The following is a 25,664-nucleotide window of genomic DNA, read 5'->3' as shown; positions in this document are numbered from 1 at the left end:
TACAACCAAGAAATAAAAATAACGAGATAGAATCAATAATTCAGTAACGATGCACCTTAATCCTTATCCTCCTTCCAGTTGACATTTTTCCAAATAGTGCTAATATTGGCAATGTATTTGAATTAAGAATAAAACAAGATGAATCAGTAGGAACTGTATGAATCATGTACGTCGGTATATTCAAACGAATAAGTTTCTAAGGTATATATATATTCTCATTTAAAATACTTGTTATTAATAAACTTGTCTCGATGATCTTATGTGTGTGTATTAAGTATTACGCATGTTCGTTAATTTCATTTAGATGATTCTCCAAGGAAGATATTCGTTGTTCGACGTTATATATCGAATAATAAAATTTGGTTTGCTTAGTCTAACGCATGATGGCCCTCCTTCTGCGCAATATCGATTGCTCCTGATGCTACCACCGCCTTACGAGGGTGAAACTAGGTCGAAAGCAAGCTATATAGCAGTGAAACATTTTGTTCCTCTTTCGTCTCCTAAATCTCACGATATCCACACACCATTCTATATCTTAAACTCATTCCCTTCTCTACCTTCTTTTCTTTTAGCCCCTTACCCCTTACCACTTACCTCAACACTTATACTTATATCTACACCTACAATTACAAGCCCCCACCTCTTTTTACCTACCACCATCCTTATTACGAGAATGGTAAAGGCTACACGTTGGCCAAGCCGGATCGACCCCTTCTCTCACTCACTCCTCTTCTTTAGGGGTGGTTCGGTCTGCGCTTGTGTTGAGCCTCGTTTTGAGCTTCGGTGCAAGAGGGGAATCCTTGACATAAATAATCAGTAGTAGAGCACTACGGCGCTGTCCCTGTTACCATGGTGACGATATCGATCGACTCGAGTTCTACGAGTCGAACTGGGCTATACCTTTTCTTCCGCGAGAGCTTTCCTTTTTCGTCCTTTCTTTCTTACTTACTTACTTACTTACATACTTTACTTACTTACTTACTTACTTACTTAGATCCCTTTCTTTTTCTTTCTTCTCTCTCTCTCTCTCTCTCTCTATTACTTTCTTAACTCCACCCTTCATCTCTATTTTATTTTCTTCTCTTTTATTGGCCTAATTTTGTTGTTTTTCAACCACTTTTATACATCTTACATTTTCATTTTCACGCTCGATCAATTTCAGATAAATTTTTATACTATACTTTATAGTAATCTAATAAAATAAAAAAAAATGTTTGCTATAAAGCGAAGTTATTTTTTCAGTATAAAGTACAAATGCATAGAAAGAAAATGAAAGATAAGAAATAAAATTGCCTCTAGTTCATTAACGTAAGTATGTATGCAGCAACTCGTAGATAAATACAAAACATAATATATGTAATAAGTTAATGGGATTCTTTTGTTTCTCAGAGCCTACAAGGTCGACGAGTTACGTGTTGAACATCCAAGGGCAGAATGGAGGAAGAAAAGCTTTCCGATAGGTCTGTCTGTAATGGTGTGGTGGCATAACGACGATTAGAAGAATGCTAGCAAGATAAAGTCGAATAAGATATTCTTTACTTTTTTTTTTGTTTCTTTTTGTTCTTTTTAATTAACTCTCAACAAAGAGTAGGATGTATCTATCATGTGTATAATATTGAACACACATATAATTCAACAATTCTATTATCTGTGTGCGTGTGTGTGTGTAATATTATTCTATCTATTTTTAAATTTGGTCATTCTCTTAGAGAGACACGTTTATATTAATTAATAATTTATTTATTAAATTAATATTAAAAGTGTAGTTTTTTTATTTTTAATGTTACAAAAGAAATATCCGTAAAAATATTATTAAATGTAGAAGATTTTGTAAAAAAGGCGTGGAAAAAATCGGTTGGAACAAGAAACCTATGCGAATTCGCAAGCTTGCTGTTCGTGACGACGCACGCAGCTCGCGTACGCGTTTCAAGGCTGACACCGCCCCCTCTCAATATATATATATATATATATATATATATATATATACATACCCCTCTATCTCTCTTTCTCTTTTTCTCTTTCTGGTGCGTGTCTCGGTTCTCTTGGGTCCCCTTCCGACATGGGTATCGTCTATATGCCCCGATCTTCCTCCTCTCTTGCCTCTTCCTCCCCTCTGCCCCCACGACACATCCTATCCTATCGCATGACTCTGCACCGTTACGCAACAAACCGTACAGAAACGCTAGCTTTCGGTGCGCAAGCAAAAGGGGTAGGGATGAACGCTGGAGTACGCAAGTTAAGAACGAATACGCACGCATCGGAATTACGACAGACAGAGTAGTATGTATTTTAATTACTATACAAACTATTAATTTCGACATTCTATTCTTACCTATTTGCAATGAGATTTTTTATCTTTTTTTAAGCCATTTGCGCGATCTTTTGTTTCTTTCGTCGAGAGCCCTACTCTTCTTATGCTTCTAAAAAAATAATCGTATTGAATTAATTAAATTAAGCATTAATAATAGAATTTATTTTCTCAATTTGGTCTAAGATATAAAACCTTGATTCTAATAATGGCAAATTATTCATTTGCGCGAGTTTAAGAATTTTTCCAGGAAATTTTTCTTTATCCTATTCGCTATTACTACTGCGTATGTCATTAAGCAAATGAAGTATAGTGTCAGAGTTGTGATTCAACATTTATATAGAAAATTTGTTTTGTTATTTCAGTAATGATGAGCTCATAGTGCAATAGGTTAAGCTTTTAGCAAGGAAATGAAGAAATACATGAAACGTAAAGATACGTTCGTACGCGTCTATGTACGAATATGCAAAACTTCAAAGTTATACTGTTGATTAGAGAGAGAGAGAGAGAGATTCTATTTTGTTGTAAATTTGTTCGAAGACATTTCAACCTTTATCCGATGGTTATTAATATCGTTGATTAAAAAAAAAAAAAAAAAAGGAATAATGAACTTGTGATATTTTTTTTCTTGTTTATTCGAACGTTGAAAAAATAAAACATGGAACGTTGAAAAATCGTTTTAACCGGGATTAAAGTGTTGCTTATTCGTGCATGCGCAACTATGCTCGCACTAAAGCCGCACGCGTTACCGCGTGATCGCGCCCACACACGTAAATGTATGCGTTGCTGCGAAACGACGTCCTTTTTTTTGTAGACCGATATGTATGAGAACGTATATGTAGATATACGTATATAATATTATATATATATATGTACGTACATAAGAATATATGTATATATAATGAACGTAAAGACTCTCCGGGTTACATGGGCAACGGTTTTACGTGTGGCGCCATCTTAGATAAAACTAGAACTCAAATGTTCAGTCAATAGGCCATAATTTTATTTCCGTTTCAGACCTTTTTCTCTTTTACCAGATTTATTTTCCTATAATTTAGATATTTAAATCGAACCTTCTTTAATTACATTTATTCAATTCTAATCGAAATCGTCGAAAAATCTGTTCAATTTTGTTTTATTAAAACGAAATGCATAATGTGTCCCTTGACATTGACTTCCTTTGGCGTCCATCTTTTTTTTTCTCTCTCTCTCTCTCTCTTTCTCTCTCTCTCTCTCTCTCTCTCTCACACTCACTCTTTCATAACGTAACGTTACACTCGTGATGTAACGGTAACATATACGATTAAATGTCCTTACACGAGTGTACCGTTTTAAGACAGGATATGGATACTTATACTCGTGGAAACCAAAATGGCTGGCTATGTTCCCAATTGTAATTTGTCTTTTCTCTTTTTTAATTTGTCTCGAATGACGAATAGGATGAATGCAATAGTCGACATTTAAAAAAGAAAAAAAGAAAAAAGAAGAAAAAAAAAGTAACATACGATTAAAACGTCCTTCCATGAACACCATTTTAAGATAATTTACGAACAAATGGAATTAGCTAAAACCAAAATGGCCGACGATCTTTCCCGACGTTAGAATTTTTCTTGGTACATTTATTTTCCTTTACTTTTTTGTTGTTGTTCATAACGCAATGAGATAAAAAAAAAAAAAAAAAAAAATACAAAGAAAAAAAGACGAAATAATTCACGTAAATGTTAGATAAAATGCAACGTGCGAAATTTCCTATTAAAATGACCGGTCTGATGTTGAGATCGAGCAGACAATGCTCGGACGTGGAATTGCAATTTCGCGTGCATAGAATCGCGAGGGAGTCATCCGGCCTAGTTCATAATACCATGACTTGGTGGTTATAGCCACTAAATGTAGGACAGCCGCTATGTATGCGTATATACGTATATGAATACGCGTGTATGTAGGTATGTGTGTATGTGCTACGAAACATCCCGATTATGATGCAGCAGACGCGTTACTATGAAAGTATTCACGTGTTTCTAGCGCCTGCGCTGCGTATGCCAGAAGTAAAATGGCACACATAGAAACGCATACACTTGTATATTACTCATACGCATATACGTATACATATTACATACACTTATATAGAGAGGACTTTGCAAGCTCGGCTTTTGTTCGAAACATAACGTTGCGTTGACACGATCGTATTGTTCGCCGACAAAGCTAGACGTCTCGTTAATTCATGCGAATATCGTTTTCATCATTGGTCTTTTCGATGATACATATACTTCCCCTCAGTTCCTTGTTTCTAACATCGGTTGAATGTTCTAAGTATGTCGCAAATATCGAGTTACTTAACTTAACAAAAGCCGAATGAATACGAAAATAAAGATTGGAAGTCTATTATGATGTTGATTGTTTTTGAAATTCTTCCAGGACGTTATACAAAACATGTAAATATGTGTAGGTAATTAGATACGACAGTGGGGTATAAGTCCAGAAATTGAAGAGATTCAATTTATGATTTATTTTCTAGTATATAAATAATTTTAATATCAAATAAATCACATATATATATAATCAATTATTTTCTATTTTTTGATTTACATAGTCCACTCTATTATAATCACCGGTAGATATAATGTTACTTAAAATCGTACATATTAGTATTACTGTAAAAAAAAGTGATAGTAAGTGTTTAATATTCGAAGTATGTTAATAGATATATCGTTTTAAAACAAATGTACTTTGTATTATTATTACTTAAATGGGTATTAAATTGATTCTGATACTAAAAAACAATTTTAAGGAATTTTACAGACCACCACCAACTTTGATATATATTATAACATAATCGATAATTATTAATTATTTTCAATAAATATTTTCATATATAATAAATCATTACATATCAACGAGTTTTAAAAGAATATTCGTATTCACAACTAATAGTCAATTTTAATTTAAGCTTTGAAATTCTTCTAAACGGGAATGAATGTTGATATTATCATGATAACCAATATGTAATGTTATGTGTTACGATATCGTTGAAAATATATTTACGTCATTGTGACGATAAATAGGATAGAAAGTCTAGTCGATTAGGTGTTCATGCATCGGTGTTCTGTAAAATGTCCAATAAATCTCAAGATAGGGGGATGCATAGAGAGTAGTAAAAGGGTGTGATAGAAACCGTATGGCTCTTGGCTTGCATTCTCTATTGGTTTTCTCTCTATGTTAAACTCTCCTTCTCTCTCTCTCTCTCTTTTTCTCTTTCTCTTTCTCTCGTCTAACGGATCTCTCTCACGGGACAAGAAGTTCGATTTCGACATAACGAATGCAGGTTCTACCACTTTGTGACGATCAATAAGAACCAGCTCGTATCGAGGTGAAAGTATTCATATATATTGTAAGTCATATACATATATATGTATATGTATACTATCTAAACGTTCACTTTATATTATATTATATCAGAGAGACAGCTGTATTTTTCGAATGAATCGAGATGTCAAGCGCCGATAATAATACTTCTCAACCTACTGCCTACTACATATCAATATGTTAAATGTTCAACGACGCTTAGCTTTATTTCGTTTGGGAATAGTAAGCTTGAAAACGAGTTTTATACTCTGACTCCATATAAGATGGTATGCTTATTTAACGAATTTGCATAAACGTAAGAAGTTACGCTTCGTACTATCTCGGACTCTCGGATTCGACAACGCACACCACGTTTCCTGTAGTTTTTCACAATTCTATCATTGTTTCATAATATATCCGTTGGTTGATCAGAATTCATTGGTGTGTATAATATCAATGTCGAATTAAATCAATCATCTTAATTAAAATAATATTGAAATAAATCAAATTTAAAATAGTAACAAACAGATCTCTTTTTTTTTTGCACTATCGTTTTTCATTTGTTCTTATTACAATGACATACGCGCGTATCATCGGTGATGATCTAAACGGTAAAAGATTTTGAATCTTCCATTTGTGAACGATACGTTCGTGCAAAGTGCAAACGGGCCAAGAACACAGAATGAAATAAAGAGAGAGAAAGAGAGAATACCGGCGATGAAAAGTTCCGATTACAGAGCGCGTGTGCTGTGACACAGATACGTATCCTCCCCGCCCACTCTACCAACAGTAACTGCCTTCGTAGTGGTAGCTCTCTGCAAACTGGGCCACTGCACCTACGAAAGCCCAGCTTCGTAAGTTTTGCTTTCGGTTTGGGTCTTCGTTTATACATATACTTACTTACTTACTTATTTACTCATTTACTTACTTATATATATATATATGTGCATAAAAAAGAAAAAAAGATAGAGGGAGAATTTTATTGAAATAGAAAAAATTCGCAATGTATCCTTAAAAAGTATCGCAAAGCTTCAACGTTTAATCATTAAATTGTTTTTATTTTCTGTTCCCAAGTGAAGAATAATCGATCGATTATTTTCGAATAAAAACGTGTCACCCCAACGTTCGAGATATATTTATTTTAATATTGTTTCTTTCTTTTTGGTTTATTTATTTATTTATTTATTTATCGAGTCCCCCTTTTCTTTCGATCTCTTCGTTTTTTCTTTTTTTTTGTGAAAGAAACGCGATTTAATTAACATAATTAGCACGATAATATAAAAGAAAAGCAAGCAAGCAAAAAAGAATATCTCGCAATTTGAACGTTCCAATTTTTCTTGATTACTATTGCGTGCGATAGAAAATTTGCTGGGGGTTTTTTTTTTCTTTTTCTTTTTTTTTTTTTTTTTTTTGTAATGCTTACGCTATCCTCGAAAGTATAACTTACGTTGCTTCAAACAACGTTGCTTTTTTGTTTTCAAAAACGAATTTTCGATTATTGTTTCAGTAACATCGTAAAATGGTATCACTTGGAAGTATGTTAAGATATTACGTCGTAAAGTTTCTGGTATAGTACGGATGATACGTTCCAGACGCCGTTCGCTTTATGAATTCAGTCAGAGGATTCAAATTTAGCCAATGAAAAATTAGTAAACCCTTATACCTCTCTAAAAAATATTTTTAACAAAATCAATCGTAAATGAGAATCTAAATATGTACTGTCATAGAATTATTTTCATACACATCCTTAAACCAACCCAACCCAACCCAACCTCACACAACATTCAACTCAACTCAACTGAACTCAACCTCAGCCCCCCCCCTCTCTCTTTCCTCCCTTCCCGAAAGAATCTCAATTTCGTCGGTGTATTAAATTCGTTACGATTTGTGTCCTGTTACAAACGAAATTCCCCAGAGGCATGTTTCGGTGATAAATTTACAATGCACCGCTCGACGCCAGCTGCGCTTCCGTAATAAGTTTGGCCAACAGAGAGACAGAAAGAAAGAAAGAAAGAGAGAGAAAGATAAATAAATAAAGAAAAAAAGAAGCTAAAGAAGAAGTGAGAAGATACGATGATTAAATATCATCAACAAAACATGAATAATTTTATCCATCATACTCGACAATCGTATTATTTCAATCTCTTATATTTAATCGATTCAATATAATGATCACACAGATATTTACTCGTTAGTATAAATTTGCATAACTATAGAGCATAGCTATGACGTAATAGAAAGAAACAATTTGAAAAATTATAATTGGAGATCCTTTCTAAGAAGAATAAGAAAGAATGGGAAAAAAAAAAAAAAGGAAAATAACAGAATAGAATAGAATAGAATAGTAATAGAATAGAACAGAAAAGAACCGAAAAGAAAAGGAAAGGAAAGAAAAGAAAAGAATGGAAAAATAGGAAGGGAAAAAAAGACAAGAGATCATGATGACGAAGGGTTAAAAACGAGTCGATCTACGGGTCAAATTTGAACGTCCCTTGTACCGGATCCGGTCTCTCTCTTTCTTTCTTCATATTGACGTCCCTGTGGTAATAACTCGCTCTCTCACGGGCGCTTACGTAAGAAAGACGTACCTACCTACCTACCTACCAACCCACCTACTGTGTAAGTAAGTATGTGTACGTAAGTACGCGTATGTGTGTGGCTATTCAAGGGATCAAGGCAAACCGGTAGGCAGGCGAGCAGTCAAGCAAGCGGCCAAGCAAGCAAGCAAGTAAGCAAGCAAGCAAGCAAGTAAGCAAGCGAGCAAGCAAGCAAGCAAGCAGGCAGGCAAGCGAGCAGGTAAGCGGTCGAGAAACGAACGGACAGATAGGTAAGTAGGTAGGTGGGCACATGTTGTGCGCATGCCCTTAGCCAAACCTGCCAAATGGATAGGCAATGCAACAGCGGAAATACCATCCTCCGCTCCTCCTCCTCCTCCTCATCCTCCATCTTCTTTTACTACTACTTCTTCTTCTTCTTCTACCCTCTCTCTCCTCATCATCTTCTTCCTCCTTCTCCTCCTCCTCTTATACCCTAACTCCTGCCTCTTCCTTCTACGCAGCATCACCCCGACCCCTTCTCAAAGCGCCATGCTTCTCACGGCTCGTGGCAACATTCGTCTCTCTCGACCAGCTCTCTAGCTTCTCTTAGTATAGTTATACTTTTCACAAATAACCCGCCAATAGTACGAATATGTCATAGATATTATAATCGAACAATCATATTTTTCCATCATTCGTCTTATATTTTAGGAATTTATTTATTTTATTATTAAGGATATCTGGTTTATATCACATTTGAACTATGATATTTGAATGAATTAATACATTATTGAGAATGATTGATATATTTCATTTTTTGTAGATCTCATTTGTAAAATTGTATACTTTATTTTTATAATTAAGGATATCTGGTTTATTTCATTTGAACTATGATATTTGGGGGAAATATTTGAATCAATTAATTAATAGGTCGAATTGAATTGATTATTGAGAATGATTGATATATTTCATTTTGTAGATCTCATTTCTAAGATTTGTTTTAAGGTTTTAAAAGTATTGTTTCATTAGAGAATTTATATCGACTTTTGTTAATTCAAAGGGTAAAGTATATAATTATGACGATGAATTAATATTTATTTGTTTAAACGCGTGCGTGTAGGAAACTTTAAATAATTTTTTGGTAAACATGTGTATATTGATTTGAGTATAGGATATGCGTTAATTGATATATATTTCGTAAAGAAATTATTTCTACTTATTAATTGTTGTTAGAAATATCTTTCGTTTCTTTTTCTGTTTTTTCTTTTCCCCCATCGAAGAAAAATTGATCGATGTCCTATACGACAATTTTTTCCTACCAATTGAAAATATATATTTTTCATTTTGTAATTATTTATGACTGTTATATTCGCGAGAGTTTCCTCGAGTTCGAAGAATCATGCCAAGAGAATTAATCGTTCGTAAAACCAAAGAGTAAGAGGAGGATGATTTCATCGGGGCGAGGTGAGGTGTGTTTGTAAGGGTACGAAGAGAAATGTGCGTGTGAAATAACGATCAGAGGCGTCACCGAGTTAATAGATTAGTTGAAAACACGCTCGTTTCTGCGTCATATATGTCATGTACATTTAGCTTTATCAAAAGGGCGCTCAAGAAATTGTGAACGTTATAATATATCTACTTAAATAGGGTTTGGACGAATGCTTACTGTACAAATAATTTTTCCCCAATTTACTAGAACAAAATTCGTCAATAAATTAAAACGTTGTCTCGAACGTGAATATATATATACATTTCTATAAATAATTAAATCCACAACTTATAATTGCAACAATATATTACCCATTTAGATATAATATTTCAAATATTTTCTCTCAGACGAATGTTGACTCTATTATCAAATAATATAAGAAATTAAAAGAGAAATGTTTTGTGCCAAAATTTTATGATCGTACGATTAAATTTTAAAAATTCAATAAATTTACGTGTGTCTATACTATTTATAAATATAACTACCAACAAAGATAATTATCTCAAAGTTTTCTTCGACGTTAATATGATATCATCGAAAAAGCAAAACGGTTTTTTTCTTTTTTTTCTAACATCGACCCAATCAAAAATTGAAGAAGTAACAAAAAAAAAAAAGTGCGTTTAAGAGAACGGGAAGAAGTCAGGTCGATATTTTTGGAAGGAATGGAAGAAAACGAGAGAAGAAGGTTGTAGGGTGCGGCGTTGTCTCCTCTAGGGACCCTAGAAGAATGGCGGATTGTAGGAAGGGAAGAAGATTTCCGGGAAGAAGGGAGATATATATATATATATACATATATGCGATAGAAGAAAGAGAAAGATAAAGAGACTGCGGGAATTCATATGTGTGTGTGTGTGTGTGTGTTGGCGCGGGTGCGCCCGCGCGCGTCCTTCCTAAAAGAGGAGCGTTCTTCGTCCTTGAAGCGCCCTTGACGCGTCGTCAACATCGTCGGGTTTGCTTCGCACGGCCTCCACTCGGATCCACCGCGAACTAATCGCCTTTAGAAAGCTTCGTTTGGTTTGCCTGCGACGCGTCGTAGGGCGTGGTCTAAGCGCACACCCGCTGACCTCCTGCCACGGCAGCCATCTTTGTTAGAAGTGCCACGTCTCGGAATGGTGCGAGGGTGAAAGTTAGGGTGGCTTTTTCGGCAAAGAAACGGATTATCAATCCGCATCTTAAACCCCATCCTCCCATCTTTATTCTGCTTACACTTACATCTTTTTACCTTTTTCTTCTTCTTCTTTTTTTTTTTCTACTTTTTAGTTTTTTTTCTTTTCTTTTATACTTTCCTCCCTTGAACTACTGACTCTACGTAATTGTATCTAATGTATAATACACGCGTTTTTCTTATTTTTTTAAGATCACAAATATACGTTACTATTTTAAATTTAAGGGGAAACGATTAAGGAAAGTTGGAAATATTAAAACATTGCGCCTTTTTCAATAATTTGTTAATCATCGATCGTAAGTATGTAAGTATGCTGATTTTTCAATGCCATTCTCGGGATCCACGTGACTTGGATTCTCTTGAATCTGATATCTCTGAGAATATTTTTTTTTTTATCGTATCTATCTTTATTCTTATAATTAATCGTTGTATGTAAATTTCCTCCTCTTTTTTCTTTTTTTTTTTCCTTTTTTTTCTTTTTTTGCTGATTACTTACATAGTTATTATCTCGTCAAATGTACGACTTTTAAAAATTCGTTCGTAAAAGAAATCTAAAGAAATCTAAAGAAATATAAAGAAAGAAAGAAAATAAAGGAAATAAATATAAAGAATAAAAAGCAAAATAGTTTACGGTGTCGACGACGTAGCCAACGTTGTCGTTCAGCTTTGAGGGTTTAATGCAGCGCGATAGCTTGGCGATGCGATGCGGTGCGGAAAAGCGTGAATCTACTGATAAAAAGTAGTTAAAATAGAAGAAGAAAAAAAAAAGAAAAGAAAAGAAAAGAAAAGAAAAGAAAAGAAAAGAAAAGGAAAAAGAGGAAGAAAAATTAAGAAGAAAAAACAAAGATGAAAGAAAGAACATCCGAAGGGTAGAATATCGCAGGAATACGAACGAACGAACCGATTTCGCATTTAAGACAAATGGGGAGTTTATAGGGTTTGAGAAAAAATTAAACAAAAAAAAAAGAAAATGAAGTAGTCGAATTTAAACGTTATAAAACGTGGCAGGCAGCAGCAAAATAAAAAAAAAAACTTGTGCCGTTGCTGCTGCTGCTGTTGCTGATGTGGAGTTTCTCAGCTAGTTCGAAGCCGAAGGCTGTGCTTAATAATTGATATCGTCGCGGTTACGCAACGCGGGTCTGTTCTACGCGTAGTACGAACGTGTTTCTCGTGTTGCTGATGTATTTTACGCGTACATAAATACCAATACACATATACGTTAACCGATAAACCACGACACAACGATGACGATGACGACGACGACGGCACGAACGCCTTGGTTGGCCTTTACATCGCGATGTTTCTTATTCCTCTTTTACTTCTTCTACATTCTCACTAACACTATGATATATCATTCTCAACTATACAAAGCGAGAGAAACGTTCCACCCTCCGAACGGAATATTCCGTTCAGTCATCGTTCTTCTTCTAGCCTGCCAATGAAAATTCTCGTGAAATCAAACAAAAGTACAAACAAAAAAGAAACGCACAAATTATAATAATAATAATAAGAAGAAAAAAAAGAAGATGAAGGAGAACAAAATGAAAAATCGAAATAACGACGAAAAATCGTATATCGGTGTTGGATAGAATAAAAAAAAAAGAAAAAAAAAAGGAAAAAAAAGAGAAGAGAGAACACAAGAAAAAAGAAAAAAAAAACGAAGAAAAATAGAACAAATATTACTCTCTTACGTTATTATAGTCGGAAAGAGTTTCTCGCGGAAAGATGGTTCCCCTTCCTACTCTCTCTTTCTCTTACAAAAGCGCGCGCTACGTAGCGCATAGTCGCAGAGCGTGCGCTTTTGTTCTTCTCTTTTCCTTCTTCAAGGCCTGGTTACCCGCTTCGCCCCACTACGCGGATTGACCGCGGCATGCTTATATCATGCTCTCTACCCTTTTCCCATCCTCGCCACTCTCCTCTTCTATCCGTAATCTCGTCTTCTTTTTCGCTTACACTACTATCTTTCCTTATACACACGCGTGAAGTTTGCTTCGATGGGGTACGACGCGCAATCGCGCCAACAAACACACACATATATTAACCACGCATACGCACGCCCATATACAATCATATGCATGTATATATGCATACCACCACCACACACATGAACACATAAACGTATCCTTCCCCTTACCCCCATCCCACCCTGCCAACATCCCATCACCCCTTCTTCTTCTAAATCTATACATCTTTCTCTTTCTAGCGATCGTGTGCGCATCTCATTCCCCTCGATCCATCCTCTTCCTCTTTTCGCATAGTTCTCGCAGGGCCTCCCCCTGCACCCTTCACCTCTCACGAATCATCCGCAGACTTTACCACTCCTCCTCCACCTCCACCTCCTCCTCTTACTCGTTCTTCTTCTTTTCCTCCACTTCATCGTCATCCTCCACCAACTCGGCCCAACGAAACGACCGTTTCGCAATGATGTCATCCACGGCATTGGCGTCGACGCCTAGAATCTCACCCCAAAGAAAAATTGACCATACTATTCTATCCTCTCCACTCCACTCCTCTCCACTCTTTCTTTTTCTCTCTCTTCCTATTTTATTCTTTCACCATTACGCAGGTGAAACCTTTAACCTTGAACCAACTAACTTATCTTCTTTTCGTTTGATAAATGTGAGAGAAAGAACGGAGAATATCTAAAGGGAGATGATGATAGTACTCGTTTAATTTTAAATATTTTTATAGACTTTGACAAAAAGGGAACGACATTTATTTGGTTATTAACCATCGTGAACAAAAATCAAATCTCTATAAGTTCGTGAGTATTAAATAATATAAATTATATCTTAATGTGGTAAAAGTTTTAGATTTCTTTTTTTATTGCATAAAGAGAGAGAGAGAGAGAGAGAGAACGATGATTAAAGTATGTAGATACGTTCGCGTTTCTACTGAAATATTATATCGAATAAGGCGGAAGTATGTGATGACCTTGCAACGTGCAAAACCGGACGAGGAGTCAAAGATTAATAAACGTTTATAACGTTGGTATAATGTGAATGGTAGTTGTAAGGTGGTCGTCGGTTTTATGAATCTCTTGATGACAAGGAAAAGAACAAAATTTCAAAGATGACATTTAAAAAAACGAATAGAAAAATTGATTTATTTTTCAACAATCCTTTTTTTTCCTTATATATATATATGTATACACAATTTAATCAAACACATTCGTTATACTTGTATTATTTTTTTGCTTCTTCACTCTCCTCCTCCTCCTCCTCTTCATCCTCCTCCTCTCTTTCTTTCTATCTATCTCTAGCTCGTTCGCTCGCTCATCTTTTTGAAGGTTCTTCATTCATTTCATTTTTTTTTTGTTCGTTTCTTTTTTTAATCTCAAGTACGAGTGGAGGAACGTGGGCAGAACGAAGTACGGTTTCGAGGTCAGCGTGTAAAATTAGACATGCCGGATAGGACGAAATCTACTACCACATATACGCGATAGAGAAAGCGTAGAGAGAGAGAGAGAGAGAGAGAAAGAGAGAGAGAAGACGCAATCTGAAACGAACGAAGGCGGAAACATTTGGAGTTGTTACGCGAAAGATGGCCGCAAAGCGAAGCCTTCTATAAAATGGCGCTAGGCCACCCGCGTGCGCGCGCGCGCGCGTGCTCGTTGATTCGCCATTTTCACCAAACTATTCATTCGCCAATATATCACACATTTTATAATATACTTATTATTTATATCGTATATCTTAAAACAAATTTATGATATATATATATATATATATATATCATTTTTTGCGCTTTTATGCAATAAGACGCTTCTTCTATGATGAAATCATTCAAAGTCGAACGAGAATTATTAAACTGAATACAATTAAACCAGTTAAGAAATTAACTATGGGAATCGGAATTAATATGATTCGAATTTATTATACGTATTAATCATATAATCGATCAATTCTATCGCCTTTTAATATGATTCTTTTTTCTTCTTTTTTTTTTATTCTGTACACATCAATTTTTAACGACGATTCCTATTTTTACATGTCACTTTTTTTAACATTATACATCTCGCATCGTATACATTACTTTTTTTTTTCTTTCGGAATATAATATTGTCAGTGATGTGTTTTGATATTATAAAAAATATACATATACATATATATATAAATATGTATAAGCATCGTAGATTTATATCTTATTATGTGACTTATTTTTTTGTAAGTAAGCAAGTTCTTGCTCTAACATAAGAGTCGATGGCTATCACTGTTCCTGTAACTGTGCAAGAAAGTAGTACAAGGCAAGCTAGTCCCACTTCCCTTTTCTACTCGTGTACATTCTCTCTCTCTCTCTCTCTCTGACTCTATCTCTATTTCTCACGTAGGAATACACATACATATCATACATACATACGCAACTCCTATCTTTTTCCCCGCCCAGTTAGATTATTTTTCTTTACCACGAATCGCGTAGTAACTTTCCAAACTTACCTCCATATTATTCCCTGTTAAGCCTCTCATCTTTCTCCGACACTTTATATATCTCGATTAACAATATGATATTACTTGGATATTTGCTTACAAGTTGATCGTTATCAATTTCTTCTATTTTTTTCCTAACTCTTATATAAAAGTTAATTTTTCTTCGAATCGTTATCAGAGACGAAGTAAACTTGTTTGCAATCTATTCAACAAGAGATATATTAAACTACCGTCGTAATTATCTCGAAATTCGATAAAATTACGCGTACATGTTTGAGCAGCTTCTTTCCTCGTTTTTTTCTCTCGCAATTGAAATAATAATCGTCGTTTCAATTGTAATTACCTCGAAAAGAAATGAATTCTCGGAACGTGCGTATTTCTTTCTCGCTGTTTATTAACCATTTTAACTAACGAAGTAATTATTGACGCAAGATGGATGCGAAATAAGCGAGTACGTGATATCCCATCGCGTTCTAGGAAAAAATATTCATTAACGACGATGCAAACGTTAAACCAACAACACGATGGGGGGGGGAGGGACGACGACAGAATTTTGTCTACGAATTAAAATAAGAAGGAAAAAATATAGATAGAAAAAACTCGAATTTTTTTTTTTCAAAAATACATAGAAATACATTCATTGAATACGAGTGAGAGTATAAAAAGGGGGGTAGGGGTGCTAAAGAAAAATTAATATTGGACGTACATACATATAAATTTTGAGGCGTAGAAAACTCGGTAATGGTAAATACATACAATGAGGCCACCACACACCATGGTATTTGCCAAGTTACGAAAGTAAGCGGCTTTAGAAAGTATAAAATGGTCGAAGTGAACGGCGGCTTAGTTGGTTGGGGATCTCTTGCAACGTAGTCGATTATAATACCAGCAAAAGCGGTCCGTTCTTGTTCGGGTTGGTGTAGTAGAGAGCTGTTGCTGTGCCGTTGCTTTAGCCACACAGGAATCTTTAGTACGGCAGGTGTAGAAGCCATTGCTAACGGACACCGAACATTTCCAATCGTTGGACTTTGATTTATCACGTTGTTGGGTAGTAGAGTATGTAACAACGATAGCTCACGAATAAGCAATAAAAAAATACATTTACATATAATACAATTTTTCATATCACACGTTTTCAAATGATGGTTTCGGTAGGAGGAGAGTCATTAAAAAACAAAAAAAAAAGCATGTTTAGGTGAAATCTAATCGACGAAACACGCCGATCGTAAAGGCACGTATCGAATATCAATGACGAAGCATGACGATGATCCCAAGAACTCTTTTTTTATTTCTGGTCATTTGGTAATCATCAGGAAACTTATTTCAAAGAGAGTCCATGATCTTATTAAAAAGATAAATAGTATATATCGCAGAACGTTCGGTACTCGCGCAGTGTCTTCCATGATCCCAGAGCCACTAAACAAAGCACGTTACAGCTGGGGGAACACGGCTCTCACTGCTGAGCCCGAAAACACCTACAATAACTATTATTGTCCGTAATAATCATATAGCGAACAAAAAACGGGCACGTTTCCAATTTTTAAATATGCCTTTTTTTTCCTTTTTCTTTCTTTCCTTACGTTGGCTCCGAAGAAAGTAGTTGTTTCTTGGGAGAGATAAACAACAGAGAGAAAGAAAGAAAGGAGAGAGAAAGAGAGAGAGAGAGAGAGAGAGAGAGAGTGATATTATTTTTAAAGTGATTAATGGACAGATAGGTAAAAAAATAGACAAATAGACAGATAGATAGATAGATATAGAAATAAAAACAAAATAGATAGATAAATAATTAGTAAGAAAGAAAGAAAGAAAGAAAGAGAGAGAGAGCTAATTCACGAGGCCGATAGGAGAGAGAAAAAGACTGACTGTCGTTACGCAGAGCCAAGCCAGTTTCTCACCCCCACTGACCCAGCGACCGAGAGCCAGCAACACTGGGAACACCCCCTGCGTGTATGTGTGTGTGCTGCGAGGAGCGTGTACCCTTTACACGGACGATGAAGAAGAAGAAGAAGACTAAGATGTCCGTTATTTTTCGCGGCATCGATGTAGGTGGAACAGAAAAAAAGTTTCTTATTTTCTATGATTTTCTTCTTCCTTTTCTTTTAAATATTTATATAGCACACCTCCTCAAGTCGCACCATTGTTTTATCTTCAAAGTTGCGTTCTCAATTATGATGTAAAGACTTGATATATGTTAGAGAGAGAGAGAGAGAGAAAGAGAGAGGAGTCATGGATCGATATCCACGATGACGACGATGACGACCATCGTAACAAACGTTAGATCACACACTGGCCCAGCGAGAGAGACTAGCCACGGTTCGATCACGTGATGATGGGTTGCGTCACATTTTCCCCTTTTGCCACTCGCCGAGAACGAACCAACGAGCGACAAGACCGCCATCTTTACCCACTAAGAGACCAGAAGACACGGACACAGAGTTACCACGATGACGATGACGATGACGGCAATGTGGGATTGTCGATGGTTTCCCTTTCTTTATTTCTTTTTTAACGCATTTTATATTTTTCCCCTTACTTCTGATTCTTTTTCCATGTATTTTTCTTCTCTCTCTTTTTCCTTTCCTTTCCTTTTCCTTTCACTTGCTTGCTCTCTTTCTCGATATTCTTTTTTCTTCCTTTTTCTCATCGGTTTATTTTTCCGTTCACACAAAGGGCCTCGGAGGAACCCCTCGCGTACAAACCCACTCGCAACTGTCCCCTTCTTCCCCTTTTCGATTGGTACCTTTTTCTCTTTTTTACTATTATTATTGTTATTTTTGTGTGTGAAAATTGTTATTATTATTATTAATATTATAAGTATTATTATTATTATTATTGTTATAGTATTACGTTTGTGTATCTTCTTCGCACGACTGGAACTTTTAACTTGAAGAATATAAAACCTCCGTACTCACTCTTTTTGCACACGTACAATCGTAATTTAATCTCTTCTCTCCTTTCGCATTGATTTAAGAACAAAAAAAAAAAAAGAAAAAAAATCAGATAGGGAAAAGCATTATTATTAAAAAAAAAAGAAAAGAACAGTTAAATAAAATCAAACAATTCGATCGGCAATAATGAAAACCGTGCGAAAGCGGAAGAAGAACCGGTGACCCACTTTCTGATATCTTTCCCGATGACGAGAAATCCCGGACGCGTTACAGTACGGGACTATCCCAGAATGCGGAAGTTAAATCCTTTTCTTTTTTTTCTCTCTCTCTTTTTTTTTAAGAAGAATATAAAACACGATAAGGGATAGCAGCAACAGATTACTCGCGAATAATTTTTGAGCGTTTGAACGTTTGAGAGAAAAGGTGAGTTGCGAAGTTGTTTGCGAATTTCCGGTCACGTCGTCGCTCTCCTCCTCGTCGTCGTTGGTGGTGTTGGTGAGTTGGTGAGTGCACAATAAAATAAACGCGTTTGGAAGAATTATTTAAAAATTGAACGAATGAAAAAGAGAAAGAGAGAGAATAAAATGAAAAAAGAGTTTCTAAAAAAAAAAATAAAAATGGGTGAAAGTAAGGAATATTGTCGACGAACTGAATTGTGGACACACCATGATGGCCGTCGACGTTATCGGACGTCGAATGAACAAACGAACGAGCGAACGAACGAACGAACGATCAAGTAAGCAAGCAAACGTACAAACGAATGAAGAAGAGGATTGAACGTAAAAGGAAACTGAGTTAGGGGATTGGAAGAAAAAGGAAGGAAAGAAAGAAGGAAGAAAGGAAGGTAGGAAGGAAGGAAGGAAGGAAGGTAGGTAGGTAGATAGGAAGGAAGGTAGGATAGAAATGAAGTAAAGGAATGATGAAAGGATAAGATGGAACTAGGGAAAAGGGCCAGAGAAAGAGCGAGAGAGAGATAGAGAGTGTTGCGGAACGCGACCGACCCCGAGGGCGAGCAACGACGAACGAGGATGCGCTCGAGCGCGAAGCCCGTGCCGTTCTCTGGGCTTTATCCCCACCATTGTTAAATGTGCGCTCGCGGTATCCGGTGAGAGAAACTACGAGGAGATTATCGGCATCGCGCACTCGCACGGACCCGCGGTCGAGTTTCGTTGGTCGAGAGCCGTTGCTACTTGGCTCGTGATTGGTCGAGGTAAGCGCGCGCGACGAGCACGCGCGCTTCCTACCATCGTGTGTCGCCCTTGGTGGGGGTGACGAATAAGAGGTGGAGGTGGAGGTGGTGGCGGAGGTGGTAGCGGTGGTGGTGGGGGTGTGTCGGACCGAGGGTTACAGAAAGAGGAGAAGGGGCATGAGCCCAGGAAGAGAGTGACAGAGAGAGTGAGAGAGAGAGAGGGAGGTGGGACTAACTAACACCAGTAGGGTGGGGCAACAGCAACGCGCTAAGAAGAAACAAGAAGCCCGTCGTGCCGAAACTTGCGGCGATAAGGTTGAACGAGAACTGGCCGCACCGCGTGCGGAAACCCGCTACTTATGCTCTCTCATGGTGGGGAAGGAAGCGCGTAAAACGACGACAACGACGACGACGACGCGACAAGCCAACAACGTTGCTTCGAACGCGCCAATCCAAAGACTAAAAAACCTTTCTTTCTTTCTTCTAGTTAGTTACCCCAACAACGATCACGAGTGTTTTGATTTTTTTCCTTTTTTCCCTCTCTTTCCTCCCTTTTTTTATTTTTCTCAAACGAAAGGGGAGAAAAAGAGCAACTAATAATGGCGATTGACAAATTTCGGACGACGGTCTCCAGGCTCATTTTCAACGTCGTCCGAGCACTCTTTCTAGGTATAAACTTGCAAGTAAATCTCTAAATAAGAGAAAGAGAGAAAGAGAGAAAGAGAGAGAATATGAGAAAGAAAGAGAGTGAGAGTTTTATCAAACGGAACGGAGCGATCGTCTCGAGCGCGATCGTCAGACTGCCGTTGGTTCACGGCAACCGAATGCTACTCGAATGTTTGACCCATTTTTCTATCGATCCTGCCGTTTCTGCATCTAGGACACTGCGCGCGATCCCTCCTGCCGTTGAAATCTCTTTCGAATCCTCCCTTCCACCCCCTACTGACCCCACCAAAGCCCATCCTTCCTCCTTCCCCACCTCCTTCTTCTCCACCCTCATCAATTCCTATATTCCTGTGCTCTATTTTTCTATTCCAGCCAACCCCACGCTCGTCCTGATTTTTCTTTAGATTCTTAAACTCCCCTCCTATAATATGCCTTTCCTAACAACCGCTTCTTCCCCTTTCTTATCTTTACATATGTCTTTGATGACGCGAATCTTGTTCGGTTCCTATCCGAGAAATCTACTGATTGCGAGAGGTAAAAATTGTTTATCTATTTTCTTCATACTTTGTTTTTTTCTTCTTCTATACTCTTCTAATGAAAACTTACATAACGCGATAGATAGACGCGATCTGATAGACGGAACATGAGATAACGTAGGAAAACGAATAACATCAATTCGAAAGAGATTCATGGATGACGGGAAATACTTTTCCTTGGCTTCTTCCTGGTTCACAGTAATGCAATGGATCGAGGAATCACCGAAATTGATAGTAAGTACATTGTACTGGTAGGAAGATTAAACGCCAACGTTTCCTATGGGTTTAGTTATGTAGAACTTAATGAAGAAGAAGTAGAAGTAAGAGGAGGAGGAAGATGAAGAGGAGGAAGAGAAAGAGGCGGTGGTGATGATGAGCGCGGAGGTGGGAGAGGTGAATCGCAATGAAATATTAGGACACCACCAGCTCGTCATCGTCGTCATCAGCGCCGCTGTCGTCGTCGTCGTCATCGTCGTTGTCGTCGTTGTCGTCGTCCTATTTCCGCGCTCGGGAAAGTTCGTGTCGGCACCGATTGTGCGCGAAGCTACGGGAATATAAGTAGGTCGTTCCAAGCTGCACGTGTCGTCCTTGACTCACATAACGAGGCGCGCAGGCGCTCACCGGTGCCGCATTGCCGGTCGCTAGGACTCTTTCTTTGTTCCTCCTCCCCCCTCCCACCCTTCCACTATGGGTTGCTAACACTTCAAGCTTATGTAGTATATATATCTTTCTCTCTCTCACTCTTTCTCTCTTTCCTTCTTTCTTCTCTCAAATTTTCTATTTAATTGTAAGTATGTATGTTCTCACTCTCTCTCTCTCTTTCTTTCTCTTGAGTGTTCCTAAGCGCATTTCTAATTGTAAGTATCACGAATATGCTATACGCGTGTTTTCTTGCCTTTCATAAATTTCGAGTAGAGTCCATGTTGGTTCTTTCAATTTCTAAACGGGAATTTAGACTCCGTTCTAAATCGATCGTGTTCTCTCTCTTTATAGATTCAAGAAATTATATATTTCTCTTAAATATAAAATCTCTTTCGTTTGTGATTATCTATACTTTCTATATCATGTTGGATATTAAATATCAAAGTAACCTCTGACGGTTACCTACCTATTCAGACGTTAATTTATGCTGCTTACTACTATTTTCGAAATCACGTCGATGGCCTATTCTAAGTGCCCAGATGCTTTTAAAAACGAGTAGGCGAGAGGTGAGACTTTGTTAGAGGCGTGTGGTTGCGTCGTCTATGATATGGACTGAAGAGAAGGAAAAGAAAGGTTATCGTTAATGCCACTCTCTTTTCTTAACATGCATACTTACATATACATATACGTAATACATATGTATAAGTGCGGTAAGTATTCCTCCATCTTCCTTTTCTTCTCTTCTCTTCTCTTCTCTTCTCTTCTCTTCTCTTTACTTCTCTTCTCTTATGTTAGCAGCGGGATTTCAAACATGTAAACGCGCGTAGCGACGAAGGTTCGATCGCGTGACGTAATTACGCGCTGTCGCAACGCGTGCGCAAGAAGGAGACGCGTGGATCCGGTTACTTAGGGGAAAAAGCAATGTGTATCGACCTAGGGAAACCTAGGGTACCGTGTTCAAATTTTCCTCTTTGTCTTCTTACACTGTTTTCTTCTTCTTCTTCTTGTTATATTGTTACACGATCATCAACACACGCAAGCACGCACGCACGAGTAACACTGATTCCTAAATTATATTTTTCGAGTTGAGATTGTCGAGTTTATAAACTTTGTCTCTGTTTCCGACAAACTATATTCATTTATTAATGATATAGATAATCGTAATGAGAATTTTCGATAACGATCCATGTAATTTGACAATTATAATTGAAATTACAGATCAATTGGTTATAACAATTGTTATTTGATCCATCTTTGGTGTTCTTCTTCTTCTTCTTCTTCTTCCTCCTTCTTTCTCTCTTTCCATTCTATTTGTTTGTTATGCGGAAGAAACGAGATAAAAACCTCGTGGAAATCGGCAGAGTCTGGCTCAGCTTTGGCACCGTAGGTATTGATCGCCACGGAAACTCCAAAGGGGAGAGGGCATCACCACGCTGCTGAGCTGCTATCCGAACCCCAATTGGATCGACCTACCTCCTGCTTGCTTGCTTGCTTGCTTGCTAGCTAGCTAGCTAGCTAGCTGCTGGCTGCTGCTGGCTGTTACTATCGTTGGCAGCAGAGTATGTGCGCGCGCGTGCACGCTATCACTACGGCCTATTTCTCGAATTCGCCAGGAAACCGCCACCGCCTTCATTTTCTTCCACCACACCTTCCTTTCCTCCCTTTATCCATCGATCGTGAACAAAAACTCACAAGAAATGTAATAGGAATATATCCAAAATTATTCTAATATATTATCGTATCAATTTTGTAACAATTGTATATCATTGTTTTGTTATATATGTTGTTCATCTGTATATTCTCTTGTTGGATTGTCGAAAAAAAATACAAAATTTTGTACGGTTTAATTTTCATTTGTAACCGCATCAATACTTGTGAAATTATAATCCATAATATATATAAAAAAGTAATCTGTAGCTAGATGAATATTTCATTTTATTTAGAAATAATTCATTCATCGTGTTAACAATAATAATTCTACTTCTTTTTCTGTTATCATCGTAAAGAAGAAGAAGAATAAGAAGAAGAAGAATAAGAAGAAAGAAAACATTTCAATCGTTAACGATAAAGGTCAATATATTATATAATAACGTTCATTATTATCGAGAGTATCGAGAGAAATATTATTTTTAAAAGAGAAATATATACACGCATGCAGTCGTGAACCTTGAACGTTCCTCCGCCGTTGTGCATTTTTGTTTCGCGACGGTTGATAATCGTTTCCGCAATTCTGACCCACGATTACGACGAGTATCGTAACTACGACAATGATTAAACGTTACGACGTGTGTTTCCTTTTCAAAAATCTTTCAAGCGATTATTTCTCTCTGTTCCTTTTTTCATCATCATCATCATCTTCTTCTTCTTCTTCTTCTTCTTCTTTTTCTCACTTTAAAAAGAAAAAGATGACCAAAATCCGTAATGAAAATTCTATTCGATTCGTAGGTAGCTACTCCTGCCGAGTAAGCTAATTTCAAACACATCGTTTCTCAAATAAACGTGCATTCTTATCTACGTAGTACGTGCTTATGTAAGCACTTACGTATCAACGTATATACATATACATATATGTAACTATCTATGTAAGTTACATACGTGGACGGTTTTGCTTGGTTTCACCCTTTTATTACGATTATTTTCTCGTTCGCGCCATGTTTAGTTTTTTCATTGCACAAAGACGTTATCGTAAATATGATTTCTTCGAATTAATTCAATATACATATATATACATTTATGTATCTTCTCTTTGAATTATATTTTTGCATAAAATTAATGAATTCGATGCAAATCAATCGTTTCACTTAATAATCGGATTAATATAAATTTTATTTATTAAAATATTGTGTGTTATCAATGATTTAATAAAATATTCTCAATACTAACCAAAAACATATTCTTATATTTTTCTTATAAAAATATATTATTATTTATTTATATTCCGTCCCTTTCGGGTTTCGAAGGCTTCCGATACAATCTTCCTTTTTACAAAAATTCCAAAATTCAAACAAACAACTGTTATATATACTTATACAAATATATAATAAATCTAATATGAATACATTTTTCAACAGACGAATCAATGATGTCTAACAATAAGTCAAATATTTTGCAAGCAACTAAAATTACAACATATGTATTATTACTTTAAGATTTTCTCTTATCCAGTTGGAACCATTCACGTTAGAAACTTTTAGTTATGTAATTCATCATTCTGTCATTATTCGAAAAGACATTCTGGCGCGTGCCAGTCTCTATCGTTGATGACATTTTCAAAATTCGTAGCACCTGTACAAGATTCTCTCGTTCTTCGTTCTACTCTGTTTTATAAACGCATGAGATCTAAGTATAGAGCTGACGCGCAAAAACGGATAAGTCGACTCATCGCACTACGTGTACGTACACGCATTCATACACACAAACATACATACATACATACATAAATACATACATCAACGTATTTCTTACATTCATGATTGCTGTCGTCGTCGTAGTATAATTCGTTGAAGCTGTGCGGTTAAATTAGCGTAGTGGAATGCGGATTTGATTTGAAAAATGAAAAAGAAAAGAAAAGAAAAAAAAATACCTCGAACGCGAAATGTTTTCTCCTTCGAAGAAGAATTAATAAGTAGAAGGAATATTCCTATACCAATAATTTGTACATAGGAATAGGAATAGGAATAGATGTGGTCCACATGCAACTTATAGTTATACGCTTATATTACAACATATAATAAAAATAAAAGAAAGAAACAACAAGTATATCTAAGCAACCATGTCCAAATAATTACATATCAAAGATTTTCCTTTAAACATTATCAGTAATACACAAATGACGACAATTAGTGGCTAAACCCAAGAGACTCATACATATGTAAACACTAATAACAATTCATTAATTCATTCGACTGTTCGATTCGTTTATCGCATCATTAGTAAATACAAATCGTGCATATTTTTCTATTCATTAATTTGCCAAACAAACAAACAAACAAACAAAGATAGATTGAGAAGAAAACAGAGAAAGAAAGGGGGAAATAATTATTGTACTTTTCAAAAATCCAAGAAAAGTAAGTACTTATCTGCTTTCTTATGTACTAACAACCTATCTCGACAATTCGACCAACTATCGACCCTACCAAAATTTTCTGCTTAGCGTTCTCTCATAACGTTCCCTTATTTTCCCTTCTTCGTTTTATCCATCCACATGGAACTATTTCTTTCTCACTTTCTCACTAACAAAAGCACCCCTTTTCCTAGCCAACGTATATGTATTCCATCTCTCTCTCTCTCTCTCTCTTTCTCCCTTCACTAACTATCCTTTTTCTTCTTCCTCTTCTTCTTCTTCTTCCCCTTCCCCTTCCCCTCAAAGCTTCCTCCCTGTTTTCATCTCCTTTATTTCGATCGTTTTCTCTCTTTCTATCTAACTCTATCCAACCATCGAACCATCTCTCTCTCTCTTTCTTTCTATCTTTCTA

The 25,664-nt window shown here is 36.5% G+C and overlaps 2 long non-coding RNA genes across 2 annotated transcripts; one reads left to right on the top strand and one right to left on the bottom strand.

Annotated features, from left to right (window-relative positions):
- Window positions 1-5,249: 5,249 nt before the first annotated feature.
- On the bottom strand, window positions 5,250-13,687 carry LOC106787039. Its single transcript, XR_001381734.1, has 2 exons — window positions 12,533-13,687; window positions 5,250-6,486 (listed from the first exon to the last, which is right to left on the bottom strand). It is a non-coding gene; the product is annotated as an uncharacterized LOC106787039 (long non-coding RNA).
- Window positions 13,688-18,705: 5,018 nt separating this feature from the next.
- Window positions 18,706-21,335, top strand: LOC106787048. The gene is made up of 3 exons (XR_001381736.1): window positions 18,706-20,545; window positions 20,630-20,781; window positions 20,837-21,335. It is a non-coding gene; the product is annotated as an uncharacterized LOC106787048 (long non-coding RNA).
- The last annotated feature ends 4,329 nt before the right edge of the window (window positions 21,336-25,664 follow it).

The sequence above is a fragment of the Polistes canadensis genome, unplaced genomic scaffold, assembly GCF_001313835.1.
Source record: "Polistes canadensis isolate GaletaPanama2010 unplaced genomic scaffold, ASM131383v1 scaffold_90, whole genome shotgun sequence".
NCBI classification, from domain to species: Eukaryota; Metazoa; Arthropoda; class Insecta; order Hymenoptera; family Vespidae; genus Polistes; species Polistes canadensis.
This window is presented reverse-complemented; position numbering and strand designations above follow the sequence as displayed.